Here is a 14393-nt window from a genome sequence, read left to right on the forward strand (position 1 = left end):
ACGAGAGTCATCAAATCTCCAAGGCTAGCAGTCGATCATGAACTCACCGAGACCATCAGTCGATCACGAGCTCATCGGCTAACTTTGCCTATGCTCGGAACAAACAGACATTGACGATGTCGCCACATTAGAACTCACCATTCTGAGCTCGAACTAGTCTGGAAGGCAAGAGATGGTTCAGGGATAAGTCCAAGTGTTACACCATGCTATTCGCGAGCTCAAGGAATTTTCGAGGCTACACACCCCTTTGCATTTTCGAGGTCGCTGTTTACAGAGAAACAGTTTGACGCACGACGACCGCGTTTATTTCGAGCTTACACCTAACGAGCCTAGATTTCAGGATCATAACTTCTCATGCTCGAAATTTGGGTGTAACATTTTGCCCCCTCAAAAGTATCAATTCGAATCCTATGAGAAGGAAACTTTTGAACTACCCTCCTTGGAAACTATACCATTAATTGTACTCGAGTATGGACATGCGTCAGCCAGGGATTGACTAATCAGAGTACTTGAGTGCCTTTTCACTTCTCCCATGTCTATTCGTCTGCCGCCATTACTCCATTTGTACCTGACCGTCCGATCAAATACCGAATCCAGCCAATGACCTAGATTAGCCCGACCTTTGACCTCCTTTTGGGATTTACACATACATAGTCTCATCTTTTCTTCTTCTTCTTCTTCATTTTCCAATTTCACGTTTCAGAGAGGGAAGAAAGAACCAGAACTGAAAACCCCACTTTCATCTTTGCATGTTCTCCAAACCGAAGAAACATAACTCCCTCGGCATTTACGACTCTGTGAAAGCTTTCTTGCAACCGCTCCTACAATCATCAATCTCTCTGTATCCACAAGCCGCTGTGTGTAAGTGTCTGTTCTTGACCCCATATGTTCATATATTCGTGTGTTTTCGTGTTTCTGTTGCACTGTGAACATATTTACTAGTTTTGCACTAGAATATTTGTAGCAATTAGTAACTTCAAGCATATTGTTTAGCTGATACTGCGTAGACTTTGGGTTCAAAAGATTTCTAAAATCATGGGTTTCAAACCCAGATTTAGTGTAAGGGATGCAAATGTAGCTTTTTTATTATTTTTTGATTAAGGGTAATGTACCATGTAGATCAAGAAATGGGGTACTGATTTAGGGTTTTAAATTGCACGTTTCCCAAATGTATCACATTTTTTGAGTAACCGCCAACTTTTTCCTTGAAAATCCGAGATTCTAAAAAATAAATCCACCTTCCCCCTTCACGTCAAATACACTCTCGAAGCCCGAGCCTTACAATGGCTCGGGGGCTTTTTCGAGTTTACCCGTTCCTTCGAGATCTTCGATCTCGATCGAACTTACTTCGTGACCTCAGTCCTTTAAGCTCGAATCCCTTAAGATTTTGTTCTTATTTCTTGTGCCTGGCCCTCACCCTTTTCTTTCTTGCTAGATGTCGTAGAATTTGGAAAAACGGTGGGGGCCAGTGCTCACAACTCCCTACTACCTGTCTACTCCAAGCCCTGAATCACCCTTTACTCAAAATCAACGGCTTATTCACGAGCACAAATTGAGGTGTGAGGAAGGAGACATTCGAGCTCACTTCCGATGCCAAATCAACGAAGTTGAGGAGAGGAAAAGGAAAAGACTTCGGGTCGCAATTTATCCTGATCTAGACCCCAAACTCAGACCGGTCCCTCTCGACCCCAAGCTCAAAGTCACTGTTGCCTTCAAGCTGGGTGACCTCAGTTTCACACTGATGGAGGATTCATCAAACTGTCTCTTCACTTCGAAACCTACTTCCATTCCTATGTCTAGGGGAGAAATGTTCGAGGCCGAACATTACTGGAGCTCGGTGTCTTCATTAGGACAGATCTCTAACATCCTAGCTCGCCATGGCCTAGGATTACCAGGATCGTTGAGATGTCAAGCTCCCACCTCCAATGAGCAAAGTTGCTTTGCTCCGGGCGATGGCCGCCCCGACAATAAATTGAAGCTCGCGACCTGGAGTCACGAGCATATAAAGGCAGGGGCTCTATTGCCCTTGAAGTCCTTTTTTAAAGACCTTCTAGATTTTGTTGGGCTCATGCCCTTCTAGCTCTAGACCAATTCATACAGGGTCTTGTCAGCCCTAAGGTCGCTGTACCAAGTGGGAATGACCTTTGCCAAGGGAGATTTTATATCTCTTTTGTCTGAAAAGCAACCTCTCCCGAGCTTGGCGAGGAGATGGCTTCTACTACCTGTCGAGCTATCCCAAAGAGAAGAAGATTTTCAAGGATATACCCAACCATCCCCTCAACTTCAACCTGGCCTTCTTCTGGATAGACGGTCTGGCTCCCTCAAAGTTTTACTCATTCAGGCGAATTCGTAAGTGTATTGTTCCCTTTCCTTTCATGCTCGATTTTCGCTTAGGCTGGAACTAATCATAATGTATTCGAATCTTCAGCCAATTATCACCGTCCTACTCTTACAAATGCGATGAAGGAGCATAAGGACGCCCTACTCAAGCTTCCATACGGTAGGCACTCGTTGTCTTATCTTCTTAACGAAGATAATCTTCGAGCCTACGGTCTCTTGGAGCGAGACCAATCAACGGATGATACCGCCTACAAGAAGTATACCAAGTGGGAGTTTGTCCCACTCCCCACCGATAAGCTTCCTCTGAGGCGAAGCTCGAAAGCACGACCTCCAGCTCGTCGTCGCAGGAGTTCGTGTTCGGGGAATGATGCCAACGACGAGGCCTCGAGCTCGAGTGACAGAGGTAAGGTCATTCTTAGCTCGGCCTTGTGGTCTCCTTCCCTACTTATGCATAAACCCGACACCCTGATCTTATGCCCAGATGATAGGGAAAACTTTTATGTATGGTCTTGGGTAGATGATAGGGTCCATAGGTTTGATATCTGGCTAGGGAAATACGACACAATGTACAGTCTGAATGAGGTTTGGGATGGAATAGTCGTCCAATACGGGACAAACGACTATAGGGACCTTTCAAGGTTGACTTCCACTTATAGGGAAGGGACTCCCCCAACCTCCTCTGAAGATAGGGGAATTACTTGGTCGCCGAGCACGAGCTCGGGGGAGAGTTCTAGTTAGGTTCCTTGTCACTTGCCTTTAATTCTTTTAACAGTCTGCTTTATGCTAATTTTAGCATTTTGAGATCGTTTTCTGATGTGATTTGATCATGCAGGAACTATGGACTCCGACCTTGATAATATGCTCGCTAGTGGTGAGGGGGCCAAGCATAGCAAGCGCTCGAGAGCCTCGCAAAAGTCTGGCCAGCCTGCTATGGTCCCTAAAAGGACCAAGGAAACTCCTCCTCCCCCAGCTCCTATTTTTATGAGCCCAGCTGCGGACCCCACTCCCTAGGTCGACATTCCTGCGGTAGATGCCCCTCATTTGCTTCCTGCTGTCCAGATTCTTCCAACGCTCGGCTCAGTTCTGAAAAAGCCAGCGATCACCAAGGGGCGCCTGTTGTCGATTTCTACTCATTCTGATGAGTATGTTATCGACAACGCTACTGGGACTCACGTGGCCACCCTCGGATCAGACGTCCTTTCTCGAGTAGGCCAAAGCATCAGCAGTCTCGGGGCTCCTCAATGGCAGTTCCTGGTCAATGCTCGAGACTCTAATGTCCTTTATGACAAGAGTACCAAGCTCATCTCTTTGGTTACCTCTCTCACTTCATTATTTGTTATAATTTTATTCAGAGCATGCTCTAACTTGATTTGTTTGTGTGTTAGGCTCTTACTACAATTGCTCAGCTGAATTATAAGCTAAATAATGAGGTTCACGCGAGCATGTCCTATGCTCAGGAGTCGAAGGATCTCCAGCTCAAGCTCGCTGATGAGTTTAAGGCCACAAGGTCAAAGCTGGAGGTTGAGATCGAGAAGCTGAAGGCCGAGGTCAAAGAGAAGAGCTCCAGGGTTGAGGAGCTTGAGAAGTTGAATGCCAAGCTTGAGGAGGAGAAAAAGGCCACCTTCGAGATAATGGAGGGTGAAAAGGCTCATCTTCTCGAAGAGTTTAAGCAGAGGAGGGATCGGGCAGTTAACCTGGGCCAGCAATGCCGATCTCGACACAAGCTTCTTAGGCTCTTTTGAGGACGAGTTTCTAGCCAAATGGCAAGCTCGGCTGGAGGCAGAGGAAGTTGCTTGGGAGGATGCTGAGAAGGCTAAGGAGGGTGCTCCCGCCTCCTAAATCTCGATCATGGGCTGCGTCCCTCTAAACCTTTTGTAATAGTTTATAGCTTTTGTTATTCATGCCCTTGAGGTAGAAACATTTTACAGCTCGTAAGAGAGTCCCCTTTGATATTTTTAATATGATGTTTGTCTTGACTTTAATATTTTTTCTTTACATCTCTCTGATCGAAATATTTTAAGCAATTTTTATATTAAAAGTCTTCTTTTATGTTTGTTTATCCATACAAACACATGTTGGATTTAGGCTCGAGTTTCCATGCATTCTCGCATAGTTTGCTCGATGTATCCGTATCCAATCTCGTTATTTGTCAAGGTCGGAACTTACTTTTACCATGCACTCGAAAGTACTTATATGGCATGTAAGATAGGTAGTTTAGTTATATCCTACTTTTCTAGTTTCTTTTCCTTGTCTTCGGGTAGCTCCCTAAAGTTGTGAGGTTGAAACTTTTGTTGCAAAATACTCCAGCCAGTATCGACTTAGCTCGCATTAGGTTAATTTTTTCCCACTTGTGTCGATTGATTTTAGCTGGTTTGTTCCAAATCTATTTAGTCCTGTTTGGTTCGTAATCCATACACTTATATATTTTCGATCTAGTTATATCTAGATCCCACTGGTCCGCGTATCTAGTCGTATCCAGATAATTTATTTTTAATAATCTGGTTATGTCCAAATATTTTTAGCTCGCGCATTCAGTTAAATCCAAACACTTTATTTTTAATAATCTGGTTATGTCCAAATTATCTTAGCTTGCGCATTTTGTTATATCCAAACACTTTATTTTTAATAATCTAGTTATGTCCAAATTATCTTAGCTCGCGCATTTGGTTACATCCAAACACTTCTTAGCTCGCGCATTTGGTTATATCCAAACACTTTATTTTATCAAACTTATGGTATATATACCACTGATGCCCCCTTAATATCCTATGAGTGTGACCATAGGTTATTAAATTAAGAGAGTTTGCAAAAAATAAAAATAAAAAATACAACATATTGAAACAAAAATGAACTTTATTCAAAATTGAACAACTTAATAACAGAAACTTTGTAAAGATGAACAAGCATGGTTACAGGAGACATCATTCCTACACTATTGATAGTAAGGCCGTAGATGTTCGCCATTCCATGCTCGTGGTACCAACTCTCCGTTTAATCTTGCCAATTTGTAGACGCCAAGTCGAATAACTGACTCGATTTGATAAGGTTCTTCCCAATTGGGCCCGAGTATGCCAGCGGCTGGGTCCCTCGTAGCTAGGAACACACACCTTAACACCAAGTCTCCCAATCCAAATTTCCTGTCCCAAACCTTTTTATTGAAATATCGGGTAGCTCGTTGTTGATATGCTGCATTTTTCAGTTGAGCTTCATCTCGCCTTTCTTCGATCAGGTCTAAACTTACTTCGAGCTGGGATTGGTTCGAGGCTTGATCATAAGCATGGCTACGAATAGTGGGTATTTCGACCTCGAATGGTAACATGGCCTCGCATCCATATGCCAGAGAAAAATGGGTGTGTCTTGTTGAAGTGCGAGTCGTAGTTCGATATGCCCACAAGACTTGGGGCAACTCCTCGGGCCATTTTCCCTTAGCTTCTTCCAATTTATTTTTCATAGAACTCTTGAGAGTCTTATTCATAGCTTCGACTTGGACATTTGCTTGGGGATGTGCAACAGAGGAGAAGCTCTTCATTATCCCATTTTTCTCACAAAAATTGGTGAACAATTCACTGTCGAATTGAGTGCCGTTATCTGATACTATTTTTCTTGGCATTCCATATCGACAGATGATGTTTTTTACCACGAAGTCCAAGACTTTCTTCGAGGTAATCATTTCCATAGGTTCGGGCTCGGTCCACTTTTTAAAATAATCGACCGTGACTACCACATACTTAACTCCACATTTTCCGGTTGACAACGAGCCTATCAAATCGATTCCCCACACCGCAAATCATCATGGGAAGTCATCATGGTTAGCTCAGATGGTGGAGCAAGCGGCATTGTAGCGAACCACTGGCATTCGTCGCATTTCTTGACATACTCAAATGCATCTGCTTTGATAGTGGGCCAGAAGTATCCTTGTCTTATAATTTTCTTAGATAGGCTATGCCCCCCAGTGTGGTCTCCACAAAATCCTTCATGAATTTCTTCTAGGGTTTTCTTGGCCTTGGGTGGAGTCACACTCGAAGTAATGGCATAGAGTATCCTCTCCGATATAACCTTCCTTCCACAATAGTGTATCTGGGAATCTGATACATCAGCTTTCGAGCCTTGTTTCGTTCTGCTGGGAGAATGTCGGTTTCGAGGTTATCAACTATCGGGGTCATACAGGTTGGTTCGGAGTTAATCATTCAGACATCTTCCTATTCAGGCTCACTAATATTGGGTGTCGACAGGTGTTCAATTGGCACAACATTCAGTGCATTGACCTCGCCGGATGTGGCGAGTCGGGCCAGAGCGTCCGCATTTGAGTTTTTCTCTCGGGGAACATGCTCTATCGCATAGAACTCGAAATGCTCAAGTGTTGCTTTCGCTTTTTCTAAATATGCGGCCATCTTTGTTCCACGAGCCTGGTATTCCCCTAAGATTTGGTTGACCACCAACTGCGAGTCACTGTAGCAATGTATTGCTTTAGCCCTAAGCTCCTTGGTTATTCGAAGTCTTGCCAATAGAGCTTCATATTCAGCCTCATTATTAGACGCTTCGAAGCCAAACCTCAAGGCGGAGTGAAATCGTCTTCTAGGTTGAGTGATCAATATGATTCCTGCCCCCGATCCATTTTCATTGGAAGATCCATCGACATAAAGTTTCCACAGCTCGTGGGCTGGGGTTATAACTTCGTCGTCAGATACTCCTGTACATTCCACAATGAAGTCTGCTAGAGCCTGCCCTTTTATGGTCGTTCTGGGATGATAAGTGATCTCGAATTGTCTGAGCTCAACAACCCATTTTAATAATCGGCCTGAGGCTTCTGGCTTTGACAAGACTTGCCATAGTGGTTGGTCAGTTAGCACATGGATGGGGTGTGCCTGGAAGTAAGGTCGGAGCTTTTGAGATGAATGAATTAGGCAAAGAGCCAGCTTCTCCATTAATGGGTATCTCGATTCTTCCCCCAGTAACCTTTTGCTGACATAGTACACTGGTTTTTGTACCTTCTGATCTTCTCGGACGAGCACGACGCTGATGGCGTACTCGGTTGTAGCGAGATATAGGTACAAGATTTCTCCTGTGATAGGCTTCGACAAGATGGGTGGTTCTGCGAGGTGTTTCTTTGGCTCCTAAAATGTAAGCTCGCATTCCTCTGTCCACTCGAATTTTTCGCCCCCTCTCAAAAGGTTGAAAAATGGAAGACAACGTTATGTAGATTTCGAGATAAATCTACTTAATGCCGCCATCCGACAAGTTAAGCTCTGGACATATTTATGCTTTCGAGGTGAGGGCATGTCAATTAGAGCCTGGATCTTGTCAGGATTAACCTTTATTCCTTGCGCGTTAACTATGAAGCCCAGAAAATTTCCCGACGATACTCCAAAATAACACTTTTGTGGATTGAGTTTCATGTTGTATTTCCGTAACACGGCGAAGCATTCTTTGAGATCCTCCACATGGTTATTGTTATGTTTAGATTTGACTAACATATCGTCAACATACACTTCCATGTTGTTACCTATCTGCTCGGAGAACATCCTGTTTACAAGCCTCTGGTACGTCGCTCCAGCATTTTTGAGCCCGAAAGGCTTGACATTGTAACAGTACAACCCTTTATCTGTTAAAAAACTCGTATGCTTTTGGTCCGGTGCATGCATGGCGATCTGGTTATATCCAGAGTAGGCATCCATGAATGACATAAGACCGTGCCCAGCCATGGCATCTACGAGCTGATCAATCTGAGGTAGGGGAAAGCAATCCTTAGGACATGCCTTGTTGAAATCAGAATAGTCGATGCAAGTTCGCCATATTCCGTTAGGTTTCAGAACCAAGACCGGATTGACGACCCAATCATGGGTAGAAGGCATCTCGTATAAATTGGTTCACCTTTAATCTATCGACTTCTTGCTTCAAGGCTTTCTTCCTATCATCGTCCAGGAGTCTTCGCTTTTGCTGCTTCGGGGGAAAGCTCTTGTCGATGTTAAGTGCATGACTTATCACATTCAAACTTATCCCTACCATGTCCGAATGTGACCATGCGAAAACATCCTGGTTCTCCCTCAAGAAGCAAATTAATTTCTAATTTTTCTTTTCTGAAAGGTTTTTCCCTACCTTCACAGTTTTTGGGGGATCGGCTTCTTCGAGCTTGACTTCTTCAAGCTCCTCTAGAGGCTCGAGGTTAGCCCTTTCTTCTATTCTAGGATCGATTTCTTCATCTATTTTGAAGATTGTCCCATCCTTATTCTGAATTACAACGAGTGTTTGTGCACTTGTCTGCCTCTTCCCTCTAATGGAAATGTTGTAGCATTCCCTCTTCGTGAGTTGGTCCCCTTTCAGAGTCCCGATGCCACTAGAAGTCGGGAACTTGATGGCCAGATGCCTAATGGACGAAACTGCCCCCAGCCCTACTAGGGCGGGTCTCTCGAGCAGTACGTTATAGGCCGATGGGAGATCCACCACTACGAACTCCATCATCTTGGTTACCGAGACTGGGTAGTCTCCCAAGGTTATAGGGATTTCGATGGATCCCAGACAGGCAATCCCTTCTCTTGAAAAGTCGTACAACGTAGTTGCACAAGCTTTTAGGTCGAGAAATGCGAGTCCCATCTTTTTTAAAGTGGATTTGTAGAGGATATTTACCGAGCTCCCATTATCAATCAGGACTCGGTGTACCCTCTTGTTCACGAGTTGAAGGGTGATGACCAGCAGGTCATTATGAGGGAACTACACATGAGACGCGTCATCCTTAGTAAAAGTTATGGGTTGAGATTAACCCCTTTGTTGTTTCGGAGCTCTGGGTTCGGGTTCGTAGGGAGACCCGTCACCAATTTTCAGCTCATTCACGTATCTTTTTTGGGCATTCCTACCCGACTGTGCAATATGGGGTCCCCCCGAGATGGTTATGACATCTTATACATCAATTGGAGGGGGTCGTTCATCTTCCCTTGCTCGGGAGTTACTGTTCTGGGCAAGTGGTGCAGCTGCTGCCCTCTAGCTGGTGGAAGCCTGATTGGGGTTCTGATTTCTTACATACTACCTGAAATATCCTCTCGAGATCAGACCTTCGATCTTATCTTTTAATTTCCTGCATTCATCAGTTGTATGTCCGATATCTCTATGAAATCTGCAGTACTTGTTGGAATCTCTTTTCGCCTTTTGGTTTCTCATGGGATCGGGTCGTCTAAAAGGGACCTTGTTTTCATTAGCCAGGTAGATATTCTCTCGAGACTCATTGAGCTTGGTATACACCTTGTATACAGAGAAGTATCTTTCCCCTTTCTTTTTATTTCCCCCATCTACCTCGGGATTATTCCTTTCATTCTTCTTTCTTTTAGAAGGGTTGTCCCCAGGGGGTTTTGAGGTCGTAGGGTCCGCCGAGGTCGAGGTAGAGTTTGCGTTTGCGTTTGTTGTTGTAGTTATGGGCTGAGAGGTCATATTCAATGCTGACCTCGCCTCTTCTACATTAACAAACCTCTGAGCTTGTCGATTGAACTCGGTTAAGGACCTTAAAAGATTTCTTTGCATATCATCCCAGAGAGGACTTCCATGCATTACACTAGCTTGGACAACCATTAAATGGCCATTGTCGTCGAAGTCACGAGCTCGAGCGACTTCCAAGTTAAACCTTGTGAGATAACTTTTCAGTGACTCATTTGGCTGCTGTCGGACATTGGTCAAGGCAGATGCCTCGGGTATAATGCCGACCATGGCCTTGAATTGTTTCTTGAAATCTCTTGATAATTGATCCCAAGAAGCAATCGAATGTCTTTTGAATTTTTCAAACCAGTTTTTTGTTGGTCTCGTGAGAGAGGCTGGGAACAACATGCACCTGAGCTCGTAGCCCACATTACTGGCTCGCATGATTGGGTTGAACGTACTTAAATGACTGTATGGATTCGAATGTCCATCGAATGGTGGGACATGAGGAATTATGAATCTCTGAGGAAACGGGGTGCTAGAGATATACGAGGCAAAGGGCTCGAGTTCTTCATCGAACTCCCCATCTCGTTCCCGGCTACGTTCGTTCTGCAAGAGCTTGAATGCTCTTTCCAACTGTTCAATCCTTTCTTAGACTGGATCTATGGGAGGTCTAGCCTGAATCAGGGGGAACTGGTTATCGTTGATTACAACTCCAGTTCCATGCCTCAGCGCGGGGTGCTTGCGCCCATTGAGATGATCTCTCAGATATGGATTCGGGGGATTATCACGTCCCCGATTGTGGTTTAGATGCTCCCTTAAATCTGGGTGATCTCCTCGATTTCTTGCATTCATAAGCTTCGGGTTGTATATACGCTCCCTGGTAGTGGAGGTTGCTCCGCTCTTCGGGTGGCTGCGTTTTTGCGTGGTCGTCCCCGAGGCCTACGTAGTGGGACGTGAACGTCCCGCGGAGGCGGAGCCTAGGCATCTTGCGGGGGTGGGGCCTGAGCCGCCTGCGCTTCAGCAGCTAGTCTGGCTAGCTCTTCGTTGCGTTTCTTATCTTTGCCAACTATTTACGCAATTGACGATTTTTGAGTTCCACAATTGGGACTTACCTTTCAGGATTGTAGCACATGTCCTCATCATCCCTGGGGGTAGGTGGTCCCCGAGAGTTAGATGAACCACTATCGGGTTCAGAATTTACCATAGGCTGTTTTCCAGGGCGTCGGGGGTACTCAGCTTCATCTAGGATCTCGTCCTCAGGAATATTGGGATCATTTGCAGCTATTGCTAACTCGAGAGGCTTTTTGACTAAACAGATTCACACACTGTTTAATGGCTCTCAATGAAAGCACCAAACTGTTGACGCCATTTTTCGTCAACTTAAATAGGAGAGCAATTAAACAAGAAAAATATTAGAGGAAATGAACAAAGATGAACACAAGAGGTTTTTTACGTGGTTTTGCAGTTAAATCTGCCTAGTCCACGAGTCTATGTTATTAGAATTTGGGAGTTTTCTGGAAACTTTTCACGGAATAGTTGCCCAAAGTTTTCTCTCCAGAAATCCAAAATCGATCCCTTACAAATGGTACTTCTTTCTCTATTTATAAAGAAGGTTATAGAATTCATTCCCAAATATTTCGGGAAGATATTCTGTGAATCAATTAACATAATGCTATTTAATACATTATTTCCTACGTACACGAAAATGTCCCATAAAATGTGGGATCGGATAACAGATTAAATAATATCCCTTAAACATTGGGATTGCACAACAATAAATGTGTTCACATATAACTAATTAACTCAGATACGGGAGTCATCAAATCTCCGAGGCTAGCAGTCGATCATGAACTCGCCGAGACTATCAATCAATCACGAGCTCGTCAGCTAACTTTGCCTATGCTCGGAACAAACAGACATTGACGATGTCGCCACATTCAAACTCTCCATTCCGAGCTCGAGCTAGTCTTGAAGGCAAGAGATGGTTCAGGGAAGTGTCACACCATGCTATTCGCGAGCTCAGGGCATTTTCGAGGCTACACACCCCTTTGCACTTTAGAGGTCGCTGTTTACACAGAAACGGTTTGACGCACGACGACCGCGTTTATTTCGAGCTTACACCTAACGAGCCTAGATTTCGGGATCATAACTTCTCATGCTCGAAATCTGAGTGTAACAATTTTTTTTAAGAGTAAATAAGATAAATCTAAAAAAAAATCCTAGAGAAATATACACAAAAAAAATGATAGAATTACTTACCTCTTTTGCAAAATTTATTGAAAAACTTTTTTTTTTCACTATTACCTCCCCGACAACAGCGACAAAATTTGTTTAACGCCCAAAACATGCATCCACTAAGCGGTGGTTGTAGTATAGATCGGACGGTCGATTCCACAAGGAGACAAATAAATAAAGTTAATCAATAAATAAAGTTTAGAGATAAATAATATGAGGAAAATAGAACAAGTGATATTTTTGTTGTTTTTGAGATTTAAAGATTAAAAATAAAGATAGACTAAAGTGTGATGTAACAATAGGTAACAAGTAGGAATGATCAAGAGTCACTAATATGCATACTTATTTATTTGGATCTTTGTATCACAAAAATTACACAAATGGATAGTTCACATCCCAACTATTCATTTGGAAGATTTAACATTGAAGCACAAATATATTTCACAAAAATGTATTCAAGTGATTACTATTCTTTACCATGGAAGGATGAGATAAATCTTATGAGAAATCTAAAATTGACATTATACCATTGGAAATAATGCAATAAAAGATTGGACATAAAACCTAACACAAATATTACTTTTACTATTTATAAAATACATAGAAAGAGTATGACTAATTCTATATATATTTAGCAAAAGTAAATATATATGGATGAGATGGAGAAAATGATAAAGATATTATCTATATTATTCTCACTAATTTGATAATACATAGAAAGTGCTTGACAAAATCTATATACTATTAGTAAACATAAATATAGATAACAAGATGAAAGAATAGAGATGAAAGAAAATAAATCACTCAAATATATATACTTTAAGCACACGGTGAATCAAAAATACCAAACAAAGTCATAGTGCATATAGGATAATCCTAACCTTCCTAAGAAGGTTAGCCTATTATGCTAGACATTCTCATGAAATTCTAGAGAGAAAATATGAGAAATGAGACTAAAATTTGGTAGAGTTTTACTACCTAAAAATTACATGGTAAATGTGAAAGAAGAGTCTCTATTTATAGAGGGAGAAAAAGACTAAAAAGAAATTAAACAATAAATGAAGTTTACAAAATAAATCTGAAAATAAAATATGATTTTGAAAAATCAAATCTTATTATAAATATTAACCTAGTTATTGTGGTGCATGGTCAATATGCCATTTTTCTAACTTCAAAGCTGCAAAAAGGAAAGTTCAAGGCCCAAAGTGCTTAAAAGATTGGGCTCATGGGTGGCTGTGGCAGGCTGGACTTTTGACCAAGCCTAGCCAATCAGAGGAGGCCATGTGGAGCTCAAAAATGGAGGAAAATGCCTTCGTTGACTGGGTCAACGTGAGTGGGTTGGTTGGGGCTCCAGGAGGACAGGCGCGGGTCACGGCAGGCAGGGGCGCAAGTTCGCGGGTCGGCACGCGGGTCACCAAGTTGCTGGCTTGCGAACGTGTGGCGCAATGCGGGCACGCCACCTAGCGCTTGGAGTGAAGAATACCAGGCGGGCCTAAGGTATTTGGGCCGAAATTGTGGGCCGATTTTCTTCAAAAATGCCACAATTTCCACTATATTTTCAGTTCTAATTCTTTCCTTCTTGCTTTCTTTTTTTCTTTGTTTCCAAATGCCAAAATACACTTTATTTTCTACAAAATATAAATAAATTAAATTAAGATCAATTATTTCCAATGTAAGAAGATATCACATTAATTCCATGAAAATATTAATTAAAACTTAATTTATTTTGACAATTAAAATCAACAAATGTGCATTTTTCACCACTAATCACAGTGTCATATGGGCCAATAGCCCAAGATAATTGATCAATGAATCATACCGGGACCCAATGCCCAAATTACATGATTATGGAATCATACTGGGGCTCAACGCCCTACTACATGATTAATAAATCATACTGGGGCTTGGTGCCCTAGGATATGAGACTAAAGTCTCCCCGGGCCCGTTTGCCCTATCCTCTGTATAACCAGCCCTAAAATTGGCCCAGCGTACTTGGTGCTCTAGTTTTCTCATGACCAATAGGTCGGTTAAGTGTATGATGAGCTCCTGGTTAGGCATAACCATAATGACCAGCGCTCCGCGCGCTATTGCCGTCCTTGACTCATAAGTCAATGCTTTTCGACCAGCACTCAGTGTGGTAAGGCCGTCCTTGACTCATAAGTCGATGCTTTTCGACCAGCACTCAGCGTGCTAAAGCCGTCCTTGACTCATAAGTTAATGCTTTTCGACCAGCGCTTAACGTGCTAAGGTCGTCCTTGACTCATAAGTCAATGCTTTTTTACCAGCACTCAGCGTGCTAAGGCCGTCCTTGACTCATAAGTGAATGCTTTTCTCAATTGGATAATGCAGATCAACATATATCATATATCAAATATCCAAATACAAAGCATTCATCATGCTTAATCAACAATCAC

This window comes from Humulus lupulus, chromosome 2, assembly GCF_963169125.1.
Source record: "Humulus lupulus chromosome 2, drHumLupu1.1, whole genome shotgun sequence".
In the NCBI taxonomy this organism is placed as follows: Eukaryota; Viridiplantae; Streptophyta; class Magnoliopsida; order Rosales; family Cannabaceae; genus Humulus; species Humulus lupulus.